The 21,376-nt window shown below is 39.4% G+C and overlaps 1 protein-coding gene across 2 annotated transcripts in view; it reads left to right on the top strand.

Moving 5' to 3' along the window:
* Positions 1–492: 492 nt before the first annotated feature.
* JUP (junction plakoglobin) overlaps positions 493–21,376 on the top strand; it is a 60,693-nt gene continuing 39,809 nt past the window's right edge. The window contains exon 1 of one of the 2 annotated variants that reach the window (XM_063459246.1): positions 493–610. The gene's annotated coding sequence lies outside the window, so the exon portion shown is untranslated. The remainder of the gene's footprint in view (positions 611–21,376) is intronic. The other variant, XM_063459245.1, reaches the window with a different exon arrangement.

Raw genomic sequence — 21,376 nt, 5'->3', positions numbered from 1 at the left:
GGTACCACTGCCCTCTGAGAAGCAGTGAGGTTTCTTTTCACACCTAATAAAGCACAGACCTGTCCCAGTCACTCACACAGTCATGGCACTGAGACTATTTGTCATCACTACACACACACTGACTCACCTGCACAGGTGAAGCCTCTGACGTCACTTTAGGGCGATCCCTCTTGGAGGAGAAAAAAAAAAAACACTTTGGAAAAAAATACAACATCCTATTGGGTGAAGCAGTACATTATTGACGCTTCAACTAGCCAATAACCTATCACCTTCTCAACTTGTAGCCAATCCGCGGCGAGAAGCGGCACAGCGCAAAAGTACCCTCAGGACGAGCTGCGCTCCCAGCCAATCGGAGCGCGTTTTATTTTCCAGGGGCTGAGGCGAGCGCCGAGTGGTTCGTGTGATGGACGGACGCCTCAGCCAATAAGAAGGCGGATACGCCTGGCTGGAGGGCGTTGTCAGAGTAAAGTCGGCTGCTCATTGGCTGGGCTGGGTGTTGTCGCTGACAGCTTGCTGGCTGCTCGGGCTAGTTGTCGGAGTGGCGAGGTCTGGGCGAGTTCGGAGACGGAGATTACGGAAACTGTAGCCTTCCAGCGCCTCACACCGCGGGGTAAGGGACCTCCAGACACCCCGCTCCCCATGTCCGTGTCCTCCCCCACAGCAGTGGGTTATATCCCATGATGCACTGCTCCCTCCCTCCCTCCCTCCCTCCCTGGCTGGCTGAGCTTTACAGAGTGATGGTTCACAGCAGCTGGGCTATCCCAGGGCCAGCAGGTGTCCCTAACCCTGTATGGGGGGTCCTTAGACAGTGCATGAAAAGTGCTGCCCTGTATAATATAGCATAGGACACCCAGCTGCTGAAAAGAACTACATCTCCCATGATGCTCTCATAGCACTAAGGCTAGCAAAGCATCATGAGAGATGTAGTTCTTAGAGCAGTTATAGGGGGTAGATCCCTTATTTAATCAAGGTTAAACCTTGGCCAGCACTGATTGGCTGACTTGTCTCCCCCCAGTACATGTTGTAGGGCAGCTCTCTTCATGTGCTGCCCAACAGTATAAAGACATTGTGTGGCTGGCAAGCTAAGTCAAAGGTTAGCCAGCCCTGCTCCCTATACAGCATGCAAGGGGGGAGGTGGGGGGGGGTTGATGACCTTTGTGTTCACCTTATGTTGTGGACTGCATCTCCCATAATGCTCTTACAGCCATTATGCTGGCAAAGCATCATGGGACCTGTAGTCCAAAAACAGCTGGAGTGCCAAAGGTTGCCTATCCTTGCTAGGTTGTCTGTAGATTTTATTTTGTTATACACGCACAGTAGACGTTTTTGTAACCCCTTGTAAGATCGTTTTCCTGGATTAGTAATAATACAGATGAGGACACTGATAGTCACAGACTTATTTTTTGTTTTGTGCAAAGCCTAATTAATGGTGTGTGTGTGTGGGCATAAAATAATGATGTAGATGAAGTCATGTTTCAATACATTATTTTATTATAAGGTACCAACGTGCACATTGCAAATCTACCTTCTTGGAAAGCATACATTAAATGCTGCTGTTCTTTAAATATGTAAAGTTTAATATTTTAAGATAAATCTGTTTAGACCTGTTACTGTCAAATTCATTCTTCAGTACAATGTTTTATTCCTGTACCTAATTAACTTTTGTTGCTTGTTTGTTTTGCGTAAAACCTTCTGTGGTTTTGGCCAGAAATCAGTATTATAGGTCTACGCTTGTGCATTACAACTTACTAAACTGACTAAAACACTTCCTTTATGCCATGTAGTAAATAATGCTAAAATACATTACTTGTAGCGGTTTGGTCGACAAATACCTCTTAAACTTAACTTTTAAAATGTTTTAATGGTGGGAGCCAACCTACCATTATAAAATTACGTAATCCCCCGCCCAGCAGGTCATTATTTGAGGTTTCGTATTTTGATTGTTTATTTTAATAGCGCCAACACAATGTGCAGTATTGGATCCATTGCGTAAAAGGTGTAAATAAATTAAAGTGATAGACAGAAACAGAATTTGGTGTCCTGTTTAGATTTAGGGTGTGACCTTATTGTCTATTCATTTGTGCATTGACAATGGGTGTAGTAGACACCTATAGTTTAAACAGTGGCTTGAAAATGAAAACAGATACTTTGCTAATTGAATATGGCCATTCCTTGCAGTTAATTTGGGAACCTTTGCCAATTTGTGTGTGACTTTTGTTTCTGTCAGACTTGTATGAATTTTAGATGGTATTTTACTTCCTTATATTTCAAACAACTCTTTAAAGGCGAGACCGACCCCTTCCCTATATACTTGGCTTATGTATATTTTTACACAAGTATTTACTGCAAAAGTTGAGTTAGATCCTTTTGATATGATCCTGGAACATAATCTGTCACAAAGTGGATATGAAATCTTAGTAAGAACATTCTAGTAAACCAGTGTAAATGGTAGGTTATGTCCGTGCAGCTTCCCATTTGCTTTCAGTGTTGGCGAAACCAAGTGCATTGCCTCTTGCTGTAGTGAACTTTATACCTTGTGTTCCGTCATGCTACTTTCACCCACAGCCACCGTGCAATTAATGGGAATATTCTCTAAAGTTAAAAGCTTTGATTTGCTGATTGAGCAGGACAATAGCTGCCCGTGTGGGTAAATTCTCCTTTTGTCATCTGGAAGCACATGACTTTTGATGGCTGCATGCCTTTGTGTTTTGCCTGCCAACTGGAATTGTGGTGTGTTTTTTTGGTTTTTTTTTTTATCTTGATGTAGAAAGGGTTAAGGTTGGGGAGGGGTGGTTTTCTTGCCATTGGGTGCAGAAAGCCCCACCCAAATCCCTTTTTAGGACAAGGGCACTTTATAATAGGTTATTGTCTCCAATTATATTGTCGCTGTGTAATGTTAACTCTACAGGAACCAGAGTGGTTGGTGAATTGTAGCCAAAGAACAGGTGCAATAAATGGTATTTTTTTATTTGCGTGACTGTTTAGTCAAAGTCTATCAAATGCATGAGTCAAGCCTGGACCTTTAATAAAACAGCAGGAATGTTGGCAGCTGACAAAAGCTTCTATAGTGGGTGGGGGTCGCTGAACCTGCTCTGTCATTGATCTATCGCTTAGAATGAACAGATTCTTCCTTGAGTCACTCTAACGCCATGAATTGGCAAGCATCGGATTCCCATGGACTATCTCTGCTCCCCGTTTTAACTGAAATAGATCAAACTTACAACTTTGTCCCATATGACCTGTCAAACCTGGATTACCAAACTGCAGGTTCCATATCTTTCCAGTAATAATTTAAAAAAAAAAAAAAAAATGGCAAAGAATTGTAGCAGTTATTTTAATTTGTTTAAAAAACAAAAAAAACAAAAACAAATTTCCACTGGTTTGAGAATTCCCTTTGGTCAATTTGCTAGATCAAAAAATACATACAAATTTTAAGTTTTATTTTAGACGTGTTGTATTCAAGTTAGATAGTCAGACACAGTAAGCCGTCTGATTTCCAGTTTGAAACAAAACATCTAGTGCTCAGGTCAGCCCCACTTAAACATTCCCCCCTCCAGCTCCCTTGCACACCATCTTGTATTTCCACAAACAGTAGTTCACTTGCAGTTTTTGGGCACCAATATTTTCAAGAAGCGCAAACCCGTGTTTTGCATTGTTGGCATCTGCAAAAATCGTGTATGTATTTTAACTGGGAAATATTGGCTAAAATATGCTGCGTATAAACGGTTTCTACACTAAACGAACAATCAAAGTTAATGTATTGATTGCAATTATTGGAAACTGTAATCGCCCAACTCCTAGACAAATGCAACTAATAAACATTACACCTGGCCTGCTACATCTATAACTCCTTCACTAAACCTGTGTTTGTGGATATCTATAATGAAGCTATAAATCTGCACTTTAGTGAATAAACCTCTGTTTTCTCCCAAAGGGGCTTCTGATAAGTTTAATAAGTCTTGGCTCTTTGGGGGTTAATAAGTGTTTTTTCCATACCATGTGAGGAAAGGGCTGGGTTACTCCCATGTTTATTCATGGGAAAGCTTCCGACTACAAAGGGTAATCAGACAAGGGCAGGGCGCGGGGTGAGGCAGAGACGCTAACAGCCAGGTTATAGCCTCCCTGTAGGAAGCGAAATATAGCTGGGCGTTGCTGGCTTGGGAGGCTTGGCCTGAGTAAGAGTATTGTAATCTCACAGGAGGCATTACCTGGAAGGCTCAAGCTGAGCAAACATTTTGACAAGAGTTTCTGTTGACACATGGGTTTTTACTTTTACCTCTCACTGTCTTGCCTGCTGCCTCCCTGGGGCTATGGCATCTTTTCCCTTTAGCACTCACTGTGTTGGCTCAACTTGCATGTCTGTCATCTTTTTGATTATTTTGCTCGCTCGTACCCAAAATTAGACTCTGTATGAAGTCTTACTCCAAAATTACTGTGCCAAATTTTAAACTTGGTAAAGTTCAGCCAGAATAGCAGTGTTGGCAAAATCTCCTTCCATTATGTTCAAAACTTGACTTGAAAACTTGGTTTTCTAATCACTGCTTTTGTAAGTAACCCAAAAATACAAAATTGACTAATGTATTTTTATTGTTGTGTCCCCTCCCCTCCTTTCAGAACTGAGAAGCGTTGAAGTTTTAGTCTAGTCTGGGCCCTATATAATTTTAAAAAGTCTCAAAAGTTCCACTAGCCATAGTCAAGTGAAAACTCTGTCCCGGCTAGTAGAAATGAATACCTGTTAAATATGTAATAGACTCTTCAGGGTGAGTAACCTTTAAGGTCTGCCTAGTAGTGTACAACTGAGCATTTTGAGCCCACTATATAATAGACAATGTCCTTTTGCCTGTGGTCTAGGCTTTTGAGGTATTTCGAAGATAACAGACTGTCGGTAAACAATATGTAGATGTAGGATATCAAATTACTTGGCATTTGACTTTTTTGAAATGCAACCCCCCCCTTTGCTGGCTTCTGTTATTGTAGGCTTTACTGCCACCCGACAAAACAAAATGCATCCAATGTTTTTGCGAGGGATTAATGGTTTTTATAAACAGGATCACCGCATTAACCATGATCTTGTTTGCTTAGCATTTAAGAAGCATTATCTAGAGGCGAGCTGGTATCATAGATCTGGTCTACTCGAGCCAAATCTCCGGTCAAATGTAAGCTTTAAATGGTGGTATCCTACAGCAGACTTCTCTAGGTTTTGGTAACTATCTAACGTTTTGTATGATTGCTACAAGAATGTTCATTGGCATCATCACTTTATGTCCATTGGCTTTATTTTATATATATATATATATATATATATATTACACACACACACACACACACTTCGATATTCTGATGTAGAATGTTGACATGCACGTAGTCATTTAATGTGTGGCTATAAATTTGTAGACGCCAAAAAATGGTCTCATTTCGAATATCACTGGTCCACATGGAAGTATGCAAGAAGAACTCTCCACTGCTCGCCTGTGACATCTGGTTTATTCTGTCCTTATCACGCTAGAATGTACTGTAAGCTTTGTGTGTCCAGGGATTGTCCAATAATTCCCTTTTTTTATTTATTTTTTTTTTTTTTATATTTGGATTGATAAAGCTGTGAGGCAGTTGTACTGTCGTCGTTACTCAATATTTCTTTTCTCTGTATATATCCAGCCTCCATGGTTTTGGCTGGAGCGGTTTCCCTGGGCAGTTGCTGTACTTTTGTACCGGCTATTTTTGGCACCTCATCCTGCTCTATGGAATCTGTTTTTTGTTTTGACATTCAAACAAATGGGAATTCTTTCCTGGCAGGTTTTGTTGCATTTGAAACGGTTAAAGGGACACTATATTCACCAAAACAATTTTAGCGTAATGAAGTAGTTTTTGTATATAGCTCATGCCTCTAAAGTTTCACTACCCTTCAGGAGTAAAATCACTTTTGTTTTGGTTTATGCAGCCTTGCAACACCTCCTGACTCAGCCTGCATGAATTAAAAATGGTTTCATTTTTAATTAGATGTAACTTACTTTAAAAGTTTTTTTTTTAAGTTTTTTTTTATCGTGCTCTGTATACTGAACTAAAATCACACACAGAAGACCCGTGCAGGTTCCACCAAGCGACTAACCAAGCCGGGGATAAAAAAAAAACTAGATTAAACAGAATTTACAGAAGGGAAGTATAAACATTAGATGACTCCTTACAGGAAGTGTTGAGGAAGGCTGTGCAAGTCACATGTAGGGAGGTGTGACTAGGGCTGCATAAACAAAGTGATTTAACTCCTAAATGGGAGAACTGAGACTGCAGGGTCATAATCTACACCCCAGACCAGCTTAAACTAAAGTTGTTTTGGTGACTATAGTCTCTTCATTGTGCAGGATGCAACATAACTCTCTCTGATTTTTATATTTTTATTTTGCCTGGGCAGCAGTATGGCCTTCAACAGGCGTCTCATTATGTATGGTAGCTAGGCCTCTGGAACCCCTCTAACCTCTAGGTTGTTTCTCCGCCTGGAGCGGTGTTCATGCTTCTGGTTCTGCTGTTGCAGGTCATGCACGGTCTGTTGGAGCGTGGCAATGGTTTGCTTGTTGGCTTGGGATCATCCTTCCAGAGTGCTAAATCGGCCTGTTGGGTCTCGTAAATCGCCTCGGAGTGCTGTTACATCCGTTGGGATGTTCTTTTGAAGGTCTGCAATAATGTATTTAAGACCGCGGTGGTTACCGGTGAAGGGGGTGTTTACGAGGTGAATGTAAGTGCCAACTTCTATTGAAATTTGCACTTGTAAAATTAAACCATGACTCTTCAGGCCCCTAAAACACTTCATCATGCCGACGAGCTTTGGGTGGAGTGCCGCTGTAATTAAACGGTGGTAGTGATTTTCCTACACGAAAAATACTATTCAAGTGGCTCCGTCAATGTTGGTTCTTATTGTTTTTTATGCCATCATTAGTTATGGTGTGTGGTTTTGTATCTTCTTTATATTTTGTGGGTGTGTTTCAAATCCATGCATGCACACTTTCAGAATTGCATTTGTCAAAGTAACTGGATGCAAAAGGGGAGAAAACTATGGGCATGCTCTAACAGATGCATGCGCGCAAATGATTGGACCCTAGACGGCAAGCATAGCAAATTAGATTTGCCGATAAAGACGGCTAAGAATTGAGTGGTACGAACGTGGAGCTTGTCTTAATTTCTGCTCCTGTTTTGTTGCTTGATGGGATAAACATAGAGGGGGGAGTCTGTTTCATTGTGTAATTTATTTATTTTTTAAATAAATAGGTTTCAGACACTGGGATTAAAAAATGCAGAATAAAAGAGCATGTGGTGAGAAAATGCGTTATTTTTTTTTTAAAACAAGTGGTACTTTACAAAACAAACATAATAAACCATCTGTGAGACACTATCTAATTTGAATACACTCCTGTATAATTTTTTAAAACTTAAATTTTTTTTTAACCCCTTAAGGACACATGACATGTGACGTGTCATGATTCCCTTTTATTCCAGAAGTTTGGTCCTTAAGGGGTTAAAGCTGTAAGACCTCTTAAAAATATGCATTGTGTAGGTTGTGTTGAGGTAAATCTTACTGTTGCTTTAATTATACACATCCTTCTTATCAAAGGAAGTGTTAACCATCTGTAACTCTATTTTTAAGGTGCTCTCAATCTGTTTTTTTCATATGGATTTTTTTATTGCAAACAATTGATTACACCAGCGTAATAAGGGCCTTATGCCATAGAGTTCCATTCTGTTGAGTAACGCTGTGTCCCATCTGCTTGCCATAATTGTTTGACTTGCAGTGTGTGAGCGCTGTGTTCTTTTTAACCTACTCTGAGGATGTTTGCTGTTCTGAAGTCCTACAACTTCCATCTGTGTTAATTATAGAGTAAAATGCTTTGCTCTGCATGTAACAGTCAATGAACAAGCAAGCACGTGTACTTGGATAAATATTGAGTAATAACCTTGTCCAACTTACTTAGAAATGGCAAGATGTAAGGGCCTGCAAAGCCATTATTATAAAAGGCCAAAATAATAAGGGTTGGTTTTGATGTGACCTAGAGGAGTAAACCCTCAGTATATGTATTGTTTAAATTGAAGCCCTTTAGACCGGTATCCCACTGCCTGTTTCTGGTAATCTGTCAGCCTAACTTGGATTCCTAGATGAACAATTTTGGTCAAGCACTTTGCATGGCTCTGTAGTAAACCGTTCCTTTTTAAGACTGGCAAATTTATGACTTCTCCAAAGAACTTGGTACCAGTAGAAAACTGACACTAAGAACCAACGATAAATGATGACATTGTGAATTTCAACGACTTGTTCTTCACTTTACAGCAGAATTGGTCACAAGTCCCATTTTTAGATCTTGTAAACTCTGATAATTTAATTTGCCGAAGCTGGTGGCAGCATTGTTTGCCAGAGGCTAATGCTATTGCATTGTTGCGCATGCACAAGAATACTCAATAGACTAGTTGAAACAAGTGTGGAAGGCAAGTGATATCAGGGGACTTTAACACTGAATCCATAAAGTCTCTCTTACCACTGTATAAACGTAAAAGTTCTGCTTAATGCTATTCACAAGAGCCTAGGACAGTGGGATACTTTATCAGTGTAGGATGGCTGAATGATCCGGTCCAGTTCCCCCCCCTCTCTCCCCCCCCCCCCCCTTTTTTTTTTTTTTTACTCCTAAATTTGGGCCCACTTTGGGTAGCGCATGTACAGCATCTATTGGACCTAAACAACTAATTGGGTGTCTGAGGCAATGCTTTGTACATAAACTATGCCTGTTATGGTTAAGAACCTTTTTTATTTTAACAAAAACAAAAAATCCACAAGCCTTTCTCCACTAGAATACTTGTGTATATCAGATCCCCTAGGCAGTAGAGGTGTTAAAAAATAAAAACAAAAAACAAAACAGTTTAGTGTTTAATAAGCTGTATGTGTGAAACTACACTTCCAGGCAAATACATCTTCACACCTCCTTTGCCTACTACTACACTTTTCTTTTCTTTACTTGTTATGAGTCACATCATCACATTACTGTCCCCAGAACTTTATTACAGCCATTTACAAGCAGAGTTCAAACACTGGTGAAACAACTGCTTTTTTGGGGGGCTTTTAACTCTGAACTTTTTTGCTTTACAAGAAAAAACAAACTTTAAATCCCTGTATATAAACTTTTACAGAAAGAAAGTACAGGTACATCTGTGTGATACATAGATTCCAAGTAGTATACCCACAGAGTACTAGTACATTAGTAGCAATCCATATTAGAAATAAAATGTAACTTAATTAACAAGTTTAAAACCAAAGTAGCACAATCACTATATATCCAAAATAAAGTAGCAAAATGAGAGCGAGTATAATAGAGAAAAAAGTCAGACCGTGCCAATTCAATCAAGTAATGGTACAGGTGATTAGGGAAAAATAGGGTTAAATAGTAACTGGAGCCAAATAGCCCAACGTTATCACCCTACTTCTATCTCCCAATATCTCAAATGACTCAATTCCCCCAACTCCTACCGCTATCCGAATAAAAATCTGACCTTAGAAAAGTTAATTGTAACTAAACGTCTAGCATCCAATTAGTCTAGTGGAGAGGGTGGCTGTTTTAAAATAACAAAATAACTGCTGCAGCATCGTCCCTGTCTACCTCCCACACCCTCCACAACATATGTCCCAACGCGCGTTTCGCCGAGAATCGGCTCTTCAACCGGAACCGGATTAGTGTTCAACCGTTGTTTAAATAGCCCGCCCTCTCTCTGGATTGGCTGTTGGTCTAGCCAGGGAGAGAGGGGGGGTGGAGCCTATCCTCCCTCACAGTTAACCCTCAGTAGCTCGGTATACTGTGAAGGGGGATAGGAAAAAAGGCATACCAATACAAAAGTTAATATAATAAATTTAGATACATATAGCTGAACTAGACAGGTAATGAATCTAAAGTGATGCAGTCAATATTGTGGTAAAAGTGAAATGGAAAAGAGACACAGGGGGAAGAGAAAATTCCATTCATATGTAAACCCCTAGTGTTTCAGTATCCTATTCAGTAGATAGTACTTAATCAAAACGAAATAATAAATTAACAAGAAAAATAAAAAGTGGTACATAATTTTGCAACATTGTTATATCCAATATGTTGCTCCTTGAGGATGCAAACATGTTCTCCATCAAACTACATCTGTTCTCTCATAATCGCTTTTAGTAGTTATTTGAGACCTGATATACTTTAACAGTTGTGATGAAAGTGAATAAATAAATAAAACAAATGGTATATAGATATTGCCGTTTATCACAAAACCCTTTTTCCTGAAATTTTAGTACATTGGATTTGGAGGCATGATTTAATCGTACATGTTTGGCAATGGGTGTATCCATATGTGGATTTGTGATGGAATTGATATGCTGTAGAATCAGTCGACGTAGTTGTTGATACGTTTTGCTAATGTACTGTAATCCGCATTCACATGTTATAAGGTAAATCACATTAGTAGAACTACAGTTTATAAATTAATTCACCACTATGTCTTTCGATGTTCTTTTATTGTGCACAATTTTTGAAGGAAGAATAAAATCACAGGCCTTACAGTGGCCACACTTGAAGTGACCTTTTGTTTGGAGCCATGTAGATGTAGTTAGTGCTGGTTTTAGGTGGCTATGTGTTAAGTGGTCGGCCAAATTTTTAGCTCTTCGATAGGTCATTGAGGGCTGTTTCGTGATGGTGTTCTTAAGGCATGTGTCGTACTGTAATACCGGCCAATTTTTACTCAACACCTGTAATGCCTGGTTCCAATCTTTATCATAAGTGCCTATGAATCTCTTAACACCTGGAGTTGTTGATGTATTTCTGGGGGGGTCTGTGTAAGCTCTCTAGTCTGTCTACAGCTTTAGTTCTTTGATAAGCTTTCTTTAATATTCTGTTAGGGTAGCCTAGATTTTTAAATCTATTTCTTAATTATTTTGCCTCCTTCTCATAGTCTTCCTGGTTAGAGCAATTTGTTTTCACTCTTGGGTATTGGCCGTAAGGTATGTTGGCCTTAACGTGATGTGGATGGAAGCTTTGCCAATGAAGCAAACTATTAGTTGCCGTGGGCTTCCTAAATAATGATGTAGTGATTTGTCCATCATCTAGGATGTTAATCATTAAATCCAGGAAAACCAGTTGTTTCTCATGTATAACATGGGTTAGTTGAAGATTGATTTTTATTTTCGTTTAATGTGTCTACCATCTCCTTGAACAGCGTGAAGGAGCCTAACCAGAAAATTAACACGTCGTCTATATAGCGATACCATTTAAATATAGATGAAGTGTAAATGACATTAGAGCTAGGAAATACTGTGGTCTTTTCCCACCACCCCAAGAATAGGTTGGCGTAACTGGGTGCACACGATGACCCCATAGCGGTGCCTCGGAGTTGTACAAAAATATTTACCATTGAATGTAAAGTAATTGTGTGTTAGCACGAATTTTAGTAACGACAAAATTAACTGTTGTTCCTGTTCGTTAAGTCTCAGCCTTTTCTAGAAAATAGACACCTGCTAGTCCTTTATCGTGTGGTATATTGTTATACAGTGCCACCACGTCCAGATTTGCCAAGGACTTATATGGTGGCACTGTAAGATCTTCTAAAACCAATAGCGTCTGTTTGGTATCGCGTATATGGGACTTGAGGCCTTGCACTAAAGGTTGTAACAATTTGTCCAAGAATTGACTAGCTCTCTTGGTTAAACTGTGTTTTCCTGAGACTATTGGTCTCCCTGGAGGATTGCATAGGTCCTTATGCACTTTGGGGAGACAATAGAATGTGGCTATAGTGATATTGGACGGAGACAATGTATCTGTATTCATTTTGTGTAATCACTTTGTCTGTTAAGCCTCCTTGTAGCAATAGCTGTAATTCCCTAAGAAAACCTTTTAGTAGGATCTTCCTTTAAGGTCTGATATGCCTTTTCATCTGATAGATGTTTCATACACATGTCAATGTATTGGTCTCTCTGCACCAGAACTATATTCCCTCCCTTGTCTGAGGATTTTATCACAACTTCTGTCTCAGACTGTAATTCTTGTAAGGCTAAACTTTCCTCAAATTTCAAATTGGATATTTGGGACTGTTGGGAAGTTTGACACTCTAATTCGTTAGTGCAAATTTGGACAAACGGATCAATACAAGGGAAGTCTTTGAGGTTCGGTGTGAACCAGCATAAAGGTTTACAATCTGTAAGAGAATCTGGTAATTCCTGTTCAGAGTACCGATCTGTAGGTAGTTTATATTTTGCATTATCATCAGATGAAAGACCTAATTCCATCAGATTCTTTAAGTTTCTCTTTTCATGAAAGGCATGAAGAGCCAATTTACGACCAAAGAGATTTACATCCTTGGCCCAATTGAACCTGTTTCTAGAGGGTGTTGGTACAAATGATAACCCTTTTTGTAAAAGTGAGATGTGTCTAGGTTTGAGAACAAAATTGGATAAATGTAGTATTTTATTTTCTTCCTATTTGTCCCCTATTGGAAGTTGGACTGTTTTTTGTACCCCCACTTTGTTTCTGTCTTTGTGGTTGAGGCCACTCCTGGTCTAAAAAAGCCGAGGAGGACTGAGATGGGCCAGAGTGGTCTTCTTGTCTAGAACTAGAGTCTAAAGAAGAACCACCAAAAGTGGGATCTGAGAAGGAAATATTCCTGTCTGTATTTCTCAGAATACCTCTAGTTTGAGCTGTGGATGTATGTTGTGTGTTTCTGGGAGGTGGTCTGAATCCAAAACAAGATCTCGTTATAATAAAAACCCAAAAAATAAGAACACTATCACGAAACAGCCCTCAATGACCTATCGAAGAGCTGAAAATTTGGCCGACCACTTAACACACAGCCACCTAAAACCAGCACTAACTACATCTACATGGCTCCAAACAAAAGGTCACTTCAAGTGTGGCCACTGTAAGGCCTGTGATTTTATTCTTCCTTCAAAAATTGTGCACAATAAAAGAACATCGAAAGACATAGTGGTGAATTCATTTATAAACTGTAGTTCTACTAATGTGATTTACCTTATAACATGTGAATGCGGATTACAGTACATTAGCAAAACGTATCAACAACTACGTCGACTGATTCTACAGCATATCAATTCCATCACAAATCCACATATGGATACACCCATTGCCAAACATGTACGATTAAATCATGCCTCCAACTCCAATGTACTAAAATTTCAGGTGATTCAAAATCACCGCAAAGGAGATATCAACATCGCCCTCTTAAAAGCTGCGTCCCGTTGGATCTTTTCATTTCAAACGCTATACCCCAAAGGATTAAATGAGGAGTTTAATTTTACTCAGTTTATTCATGCATAAAGGCAAATGTTTTACCTTTTACCTTTTTATTAACCTAGGTATATACCACTAAGCTTGTTAATATATTTTTAGTAACCACTGTAGTATCATAAGATTTAAACATGTAAATGCAGCTTGGATACAAAGGTTCTAGGTTATGATTCCAACTATAAGGAAAAAGGGTTTTGTGATAAACGGCAATATCTATATACCGTTTTATTTATTTTTTTTCACTTTCTTTCATCACAACTGTTAAAGTATGTCAGGTCTCACATAACTACTAAAAGCGATTTATGAGAGAACAGATGTAGTTTGATGGAGAACATGTTTGCACCCTCAAGGAGCAACATATTGGATATAACAATGTTGCAAAATTATGTACCACTTTTTATTTTTCTTGTTAATTTATTATTTCGTTTTGATTAAGTACTATCTACTGCAGGGGTAGGCAACCTATGGCACTAGGGCCATGCACGGCACTCAAGGTGTCTTTGCACGGCACTCAAGGCTGCTAGAGCCAAACAGGCTCTTTCCTATCAGGAGTCCCAGTAAAACTTCAGATATCTGCTAATACGAAGAGGAAGTGAAGGACAATCCTCAATTTATGCATTGCAGCACGTAGTGGAAGTGATCTCAGATCACTTCCTCCCAGCACTTGTGAATGGGAATCCACACTGTAGCAGAGCAGCCTGCAGCTGCTGTTGCTGCTCCTTTACTTGAGCTATACTTGGTCGGCCCGGTCCCCACTGGAACCTAGGGAAGCTACCCACACTGCTAGATATACACAGAAATGCAGAATAACCCTCCACTCATACAAATAATACGAACAGCCCACACACAAACATACACACAATCCCCTCAAACGCAACACCACTAACAATCCACATACATGCACACAACTCCACATGCAATACCCCAAACAGCCCCCACACACTACCAAACACACAATGTGACATATCCATCCACACACAATTCCACAAGCAGCCCTCATACACAGCCCACATTCATATGTATCATACACAATACCACAAACTACTCCTGAACATATACAATATAAAAGCTCATATACGCACAAATACAACGATACAAAGCAATTACAGTAAAAATAACACAAGCAGAATACGGCAGCATATACACCTTAATTTAAAAAAATAGGATCGGCTCGCTACGCGACATCACAATCCTATATCGGCACAGTGCTGCTAAAAGGTTGCCTACCCCTGATCTACTGAATAGGATACTGAAACACTAGGGGTTTACATATGAATGGAATTTTCTCTTCCCCCTGTGTCTCTTTTCCATTTCACTTTTACCACAATATTGACTGCATCACTTTAGATTCATTACCTGTCTAGTTCAGCTATATGTATCTAAATTTATTATATTAACTTTTGTATTGGTATGCCTTTTTTCCTATCCCCCTTCACAGTATACCGAGCTACTGAGGATTAACTGCGAGGGAGGATAGGCTCCACCCCCCTCTCTCTCCCTGGCTAGACCAACAGCCAATCCAGAGAGGGCGGGCTATTTAAACGACGGTTGAACACTAATCCGGTTCCGGTTGAAGAGCCGATTCTCGGCGAAACGCGCGTTGGGACATATGTTGTGGAGGCTGTGGGAGGTAGACAGGAACGATGCTGCAGCAGTTTTGTTATTTTAAAACAGCCACCCTCTCCACTAGACTAATTGGATGCTAGACGTTTAGTTACAATTAACTTTTCTAAGGTCAGATTTTTATTCGGATAGCGTTAGGGGAATTGAGTCATTTGAGATATTGGGAGATAGAAGTAGGGTGATAACGTTGGGCTATTTGGCTCCAGTTACTATTTAACCCTATTTTTCCCTAATCACCTGTACCATTACTTGATTGAATTGGCACGGTCTGACTTTTTTTTCTCTATTATACTCGCTCTCATTTTGCTACTTTATTTTGGATATATAGTGATTGTGCTACTTTGGTTTTAAACTTGTTAATTAAGTTACATTTTATTTCTAATATGGATTGCTACTAATGTACTAGTACTCTGTGGGTATACTACTTGGAATCTATGTATCCCACAGATGTACCTTTCTTTACTATAAACTGTATATAAACTTGTTTAACTTTCTATTTGCATGTTGGATCCGAGAAGTCTTTTGAAATACACCCTTTTATAAGTTTGCCCCATTGTTATAAGAGGCACTTACTCTTATGTATGTATATATATATTTTTTTTTTACCACTTTGTCAAGGAAATGGACAAATCCATTCTCACAGTCCAGGCGATGCATATGTCAATAGGCACGAAGCATGCCATGTTAATAGGTTTTCTGCCCACGCTAATTCCATACAAAAGATGTATTGTTTACAGTGTGTAACTTTTTTATTTAGCTCTCAAGTGCAACTTGAAGATTGAATTCCCTGCAGTAGTGACTGTCCAGTAGCGTTTATGTAGCTGTAGTGTTTATGGTCATGTCCTATTGTGTTTTATACCCCACCTCCTATAGACTGTAAGCTCCTCTTCAACCTATCTTTCCTGTAAGTTTACTTGTCCTATTTATAGTTATAATTTTGTAAAGAGCTATGGAATCTGTTGGTGCGATAATAATGGTGAATAGAATGCTGCTTCAGGAGATATACCTACTGCAAAGAGCTACTTTTTGTCATGTGACCGCTGTCAGGAGATTTTTGCAGTATATGCCTGTGGCATAGTTTTGGGCATGTGTGAAAAAGATTTGTGAACGATACATTCTCTATAGTCCCTCAGTTTGCAATGACACATTGGTGTTGTGTACAGGTGACGTGAGTCCTGAAGAGAGGAAACTAAGTGAGGGAATGTATTGATCTTATCTGCTAGAAAACAAATTTAATTTTTTTTTTTTTTTTTTTGGTGTTTCTATCTAGTTACCAGCATATATCCTGCTTAAATTTGTTTAGTAAATCCTGTGAGTGAATTGCTGATCTGTAAACACTTTCACACTCTGAAAATAACTTTTTTTTGTTTTTGTTTGTTTTTTTAAAACCTTTTCTTTGTTTGAGTTTCTTGTAACCTAGAAAGGGGGCATGGGTGCTCAGAAAGCAGAATCCTCGCCCCTGTGTCAACCTGTTTTCTCTGAATACATTCACATTCCTTGCATTCTGCCGATGGGGGTTGGTTCTGTTTTCTCCCTGACTGTCAATAACCAAATTCTTCCGTGCTTCATCAAATGCCGCTTTAGGCAAGGCAGCTTGGGGTGCGGGGAAACGCTATATAAATGTGTGAACTGCGTGTAAAATTAGGAATAATCCACTGATTATTGCATCTGCTCAAGTAATGTCCAAAAGCATTATATGAATAAACTGATTATACGATTATAGAAAAATGCATACTTTTTTTTGTTTTGTTTTGTTAAGCACATTGAAGTAAGAACACTTTGAGGGTTGGGGGCCCTCTGGTTTTAGCACTCACTGACTTATTAATGCACACATTTAACTATATTGGCACTTGGCTGTAAACCAACCTAAATACTTGACACTGTAGAAAGTTGCCACATATCCTTCGGGTGTCTACAATTGTAATACATTATATAGGTCAGGGAAGCCTTAAAGGTAGATCCTGACATATTGAATAACTTTCACTCCCATGATGCTTTGCCAGCCTTTAAATTGACTAAGCAGCATGAAAGGTGTAATACAGAAATATCTCCTACATTTGAAATTCCTGCACTTGCTGTGTATGCCCAGGATTTATATCGTCTGCAGTGAGCTCTGTCCATACCAGGAGCTTGGCTTTTCCAATCTGGGTGCAATTTTTCTGATTAAGACCAGGACATGAGCCCTAAGAGTTTAGAACATGTAGCTCGGCCCTTGGCAGTCATTTCATTGATCCTATATGACGAATGGAAGTGCTGACTAAGCTTATGGCAAGTTCGCTATATACTTGGATTGGACTTGCTGTAATCTCCAATAAGCCTTCTTCATATGTCAACATCTTCTGTGGGATGTATAAGACATGGGAAAAAAATAAAACATGATTTTTTTTTTAGTTTTTTTTATTCCACTTACAAAAATAAGAGAAATCACTGAATTTAACTCTAATTTAATATCTATGCAAGGTGCATAAGTCATGGTGCATGGAGTGCCCTTCTAGCCACGGGCGTAACAGTTACTTATCAAGGCAAAACATATATGCTGTTTCGGGGACAGAGGGCTGAATGAGGAACGATCACCATGGACAACATTGAAGATTTGACATCCAAAGCACACCTGTTTTTCCTTGATAAATAATGTCTAGCATGGGATAGTACTATGATTACTTTCATGGTAGTACATTTTGTTTTAATGACTAAATTACTAGCCAGCAGCAGAAGAGAGATCCCCCTAACCCCATTGTGTTTTGTGTAATTTGTTTTTTTTTTTTAATATATAGGTCCATGTTTGTGTTATTACTGTCTCGTACTGGTGTGCTTTATATGAAATAAAAATATCATTTGCTAATTCTTTAAAGTGCTGTGACTTATGTCACACACCTAGAATGCAGTGTGACTGTGCAAATCAGCAAACTGTACTTTTCCCTTGTCCAAATTTTTAAAATGGTTTTAATTTTTTTTTTTCCCCCTACCCTCTTATAGAACTCCCTTGGCAATGGTGATGACCAAAAGGTCAAGTCCTCGTAATGGTGCTGTGCCATGTGACTTATAACTATTTAATGATGACAAGTGTGGTACTTGTTGCAGTGACTGTCAGATTTGTGTTGCTGTGTATGCAGTTTTGTTGCTACTGGCCTGCATACTTTGCCTTTGGTTATCTACAAGATTAATTTAACATGCTTTGTCTCCCCTCCCTTGGCTTGAGGCTTCACAGACCCAAGTGAAAGGGGCAGGGAGTTTGGCTGGTCTTGGCTTAATCCATCAGACTGCATACTCCTCAAAATGACTGACAAAACATGTGTAACTTGTGAAGCCACATTCTTGGCTCGTTTTTGGTTGTGTGTTTTTTTGTTTTTTGTTTTTTTGTTCTGTTTGGTGTTAACAATTTTTATATTGAAATTCTGCATCTTTATCACAAATGGATAAGAACATTATAGAGAAGATAAATGTGAGCGCTTCTGTGTAAAAAGTATGTATATACACACGACGGGTAGTTTTTTTTTTTTTTTTTTTTTTTGTTTTTTTTTTCTCCTTTAAACTTTAAAGGGTTACCCTAAACTTCATAACTATTACAGCCTGCTGTGGAGGTTCGAATGCAAGCAGTACCCTGGCTCCTTTTCCCTGTAATTGGGGGAAACCATTTGGCCACAATTTTCCCTCTTAAGAGATATTGGTCATTCATTGATTGAAAGAATCTGCCTAATAACACGCTGTGATCAGAATTTGTAATGGCCAGCCCAGACCTTTTATGCTAGGCTGGCTAGTGACGCTGCCAGAGATGGCGGTACACAAACAATAGCAATAAGTATAGAATTTCTTACTGAAACCCTCCAAATACTCAAATCACAATGACCACTTCAAATCACGCTGGCTTATGTAAAATGTAGACACTCATGTCACCATAACTTAATGCAAATGAAGTTATGGTGCTCGGAGGCTCCTGGGTGCCCTCTTACCTTAAGGTGTTTAAAGGGAAACTCCAGTGCCAGAAAAACAATCCGTTTTTCTGGCACTGGAGGGTTCCTCTCCCTCCCACCCCCAATCCCCGGTTACTGAAGGGGTGAGAACCCCTTCAGTGACTTACCTGGGACAGCGGCGATGTCCCTCGCCACTGTCTCCGCCTCCGCGACGCTCCTCCTGGTGATTACGTCGGCCGGTGGGCGAGACTAATCTCGCCCACCGGCCGAGGAGACCTAATGCACATGCGCAGAAATGCCGCGCATGCGCATTACGTCTCCCCATAGGAAAGCATTGAAAATTCATTTCAATGCTTTCCTATGGGGAATAGAGCGACGCTGGAGGTCCTCACACAGCGTGAGGACGTCCAGCGACGCTCTAGCACAGGAAACCTGTGCTAGAAACTAGGAAGTGACCTCTAGTGGCTGTCTACTAGACAGCCACTAGAGGTGTAGTTAACCCTGCAAGGTAATTATTGCAGTTTATGAAAAACTGCAATAATTACACTTGCGGGGTTAAGGGTAGTGGGAGTTGGCACCCAGTCCACTCCAATGAGCAGAAGTGGTCTGGGTGCCTACAGTGTCCCTTTAACTGTTCTTGGATGGTGTAATGCCAAAGGTTACATCCTGGTGCTGGTGTCCAGCCTTGAATGAATGGGTGAGCTACTGATTGGTTCTGAACGGCAGCTGACAGCTCATATCCAGGGGGCCTTCTAGCATCATAACTTAATTTATGGTGACTGTGGTGTTCCTTTAAATCCCTCCATGGCTGTCAGTCACAGCTTTATATGTATACAAACCGACCTAAAATCCGAATAATTTTTTTTTTTTTTTGGGTGTGCGTTCTTACATTGTAATGTTAATTTACAGGCTGTTTAGGTATTTTATTTAAAGCACAATTTTTCCATGTGGCTGATTTTTTTTTTTTTTGCAGTAACCTTCCTTATTGTTCCCTATTACTTTAAACTACAGTCTATTGAAACTGTAGCCCATCTGAAGTGTGAGCGTATAATGGCCTATAGTATTAAGCTGATGTTGGCATTATTCTTAACGCTGGAAATCGAGAACCTGTGTATTCCTGGGGGAAGATGGAATCCTGCCCATCTACCTTCCTCACCCCCGCCTGCAGCTTCCCTGTCAGTGAGTCTCATCTGATGTTATGCTAGGGTTACATTGCATAATTTACTCTTTAGTACATTTACTTATAATGCCAAAGCAGTCTTTGTTAGATCCATTGTGTGCTAATGGGTTGTGAATGGTTTGTAGGTCTAGTGAGGCTGTTCATCCCTCCTAGAATAGAAAGCAAAGAACCGGAGTGTCCAATTATATAGTCCTTTCAGTTTAAAGCCTATAATTCTCCTTCACATTGAAAAGTCCATTATCCAGATTCATATGCACGCATCTGTGTGATTTCTTTATGTAATATTTAGCAGATATAATCATTTATGCTAACTTGTTCTCTGTCCTGGTTATTTCAAACATTGGTACTTTATTATATTATATTTTTTTTAACACAAATTGCAGGTTTTATGCCAACTTGATTGTTAGTGTTGGCTTAATTATGAAAGACACTGTTTAAGAAAGCATGCAGAACTTAAGGGTAGGATTTAAAATGCATCTGATGCATTTTAAATCCTACCCTTAGGTTCTGCATGCTTTCTTAAACGGCGTCTTTGATAATTAAGCCAACACTAACAATCAAGTTGGCATAAAACCTGCAATTTGTGTTAAAAAAAAAAAATATAATATATACTCGTTATATTCTATAATTTTATAGCCTTGCAATAGATGCACATTCTTGAGGGGGTGTCGTCTATAAAATGTGCTATGTAAAATGGGTGTTTTTTAATTTTTATAGTGTAGTCTTGTAAGTTGTTTTTTTTCTTTTTTTTTTTCTGAACTGCGAGATGAGTGACCACTCCTTTCACCATTCATGCCCAACTACCTGCTATAGTGTCAACTCATGCTCACCTTGCAATTCCCAGACATAAATGCATTCTCAAAACCTGAGCCAGCATTTTGCGTTTGTGCATCAACGGTGGATGTCTTGGGCATCTAGTGACATTTCGCCAATCTTGCTTGCCCCAAGGTCTTCATTTTGGGCTTGCAGATTGACAGAAGCCAGAGATGGGAGATGCACCCGAATGCGAATTAGTAGAATACATCCTTATTGGTATTTCAAGAATGAACCCTGTAAGTATAGGGTCCTTAATGCGTTGAGTTCCATTTAGAAGAAATTTGAGTATGGTGCCTAGGTTTAGCATACTGCAGTCCAAGAATGTTCATTCCAAAAAATTGAGTTTGGGCTTTGCAAAGGTAGGAAAGTTAGTACTCTTTTATAGCAAGTCATTTTATTTATTTTATTTTTTGTAAAATGGGTTCATTCAACCTCCAATATAAAGTATTGTTTGTTTTGTGTTATTCTTCCCCCGAGGGCTGAGAATGACTTTCAAACAACTTCTTTTAATTTTATTTTTTTTAATGGCTTTCTATATGATGAATTGAAGT

This window comes from Pelobates fuscus, chromosome 6, assembly GCF_036172605.1.
Source record: "Pelobates fuscus isolate aPelFus1 chromosome 6, aPelFus1.pri, whole genome shotgun sequence".
Classification (NCBI taxonomy): Eukaryota; Metazoa; Chordata; class Amphibia; order Anura; family Pelobatidae; genus Pelobates; species Pelobates fuscus.
This window is presented reverse-complemented; position numbering and strand designations above follow the sequence as displayed.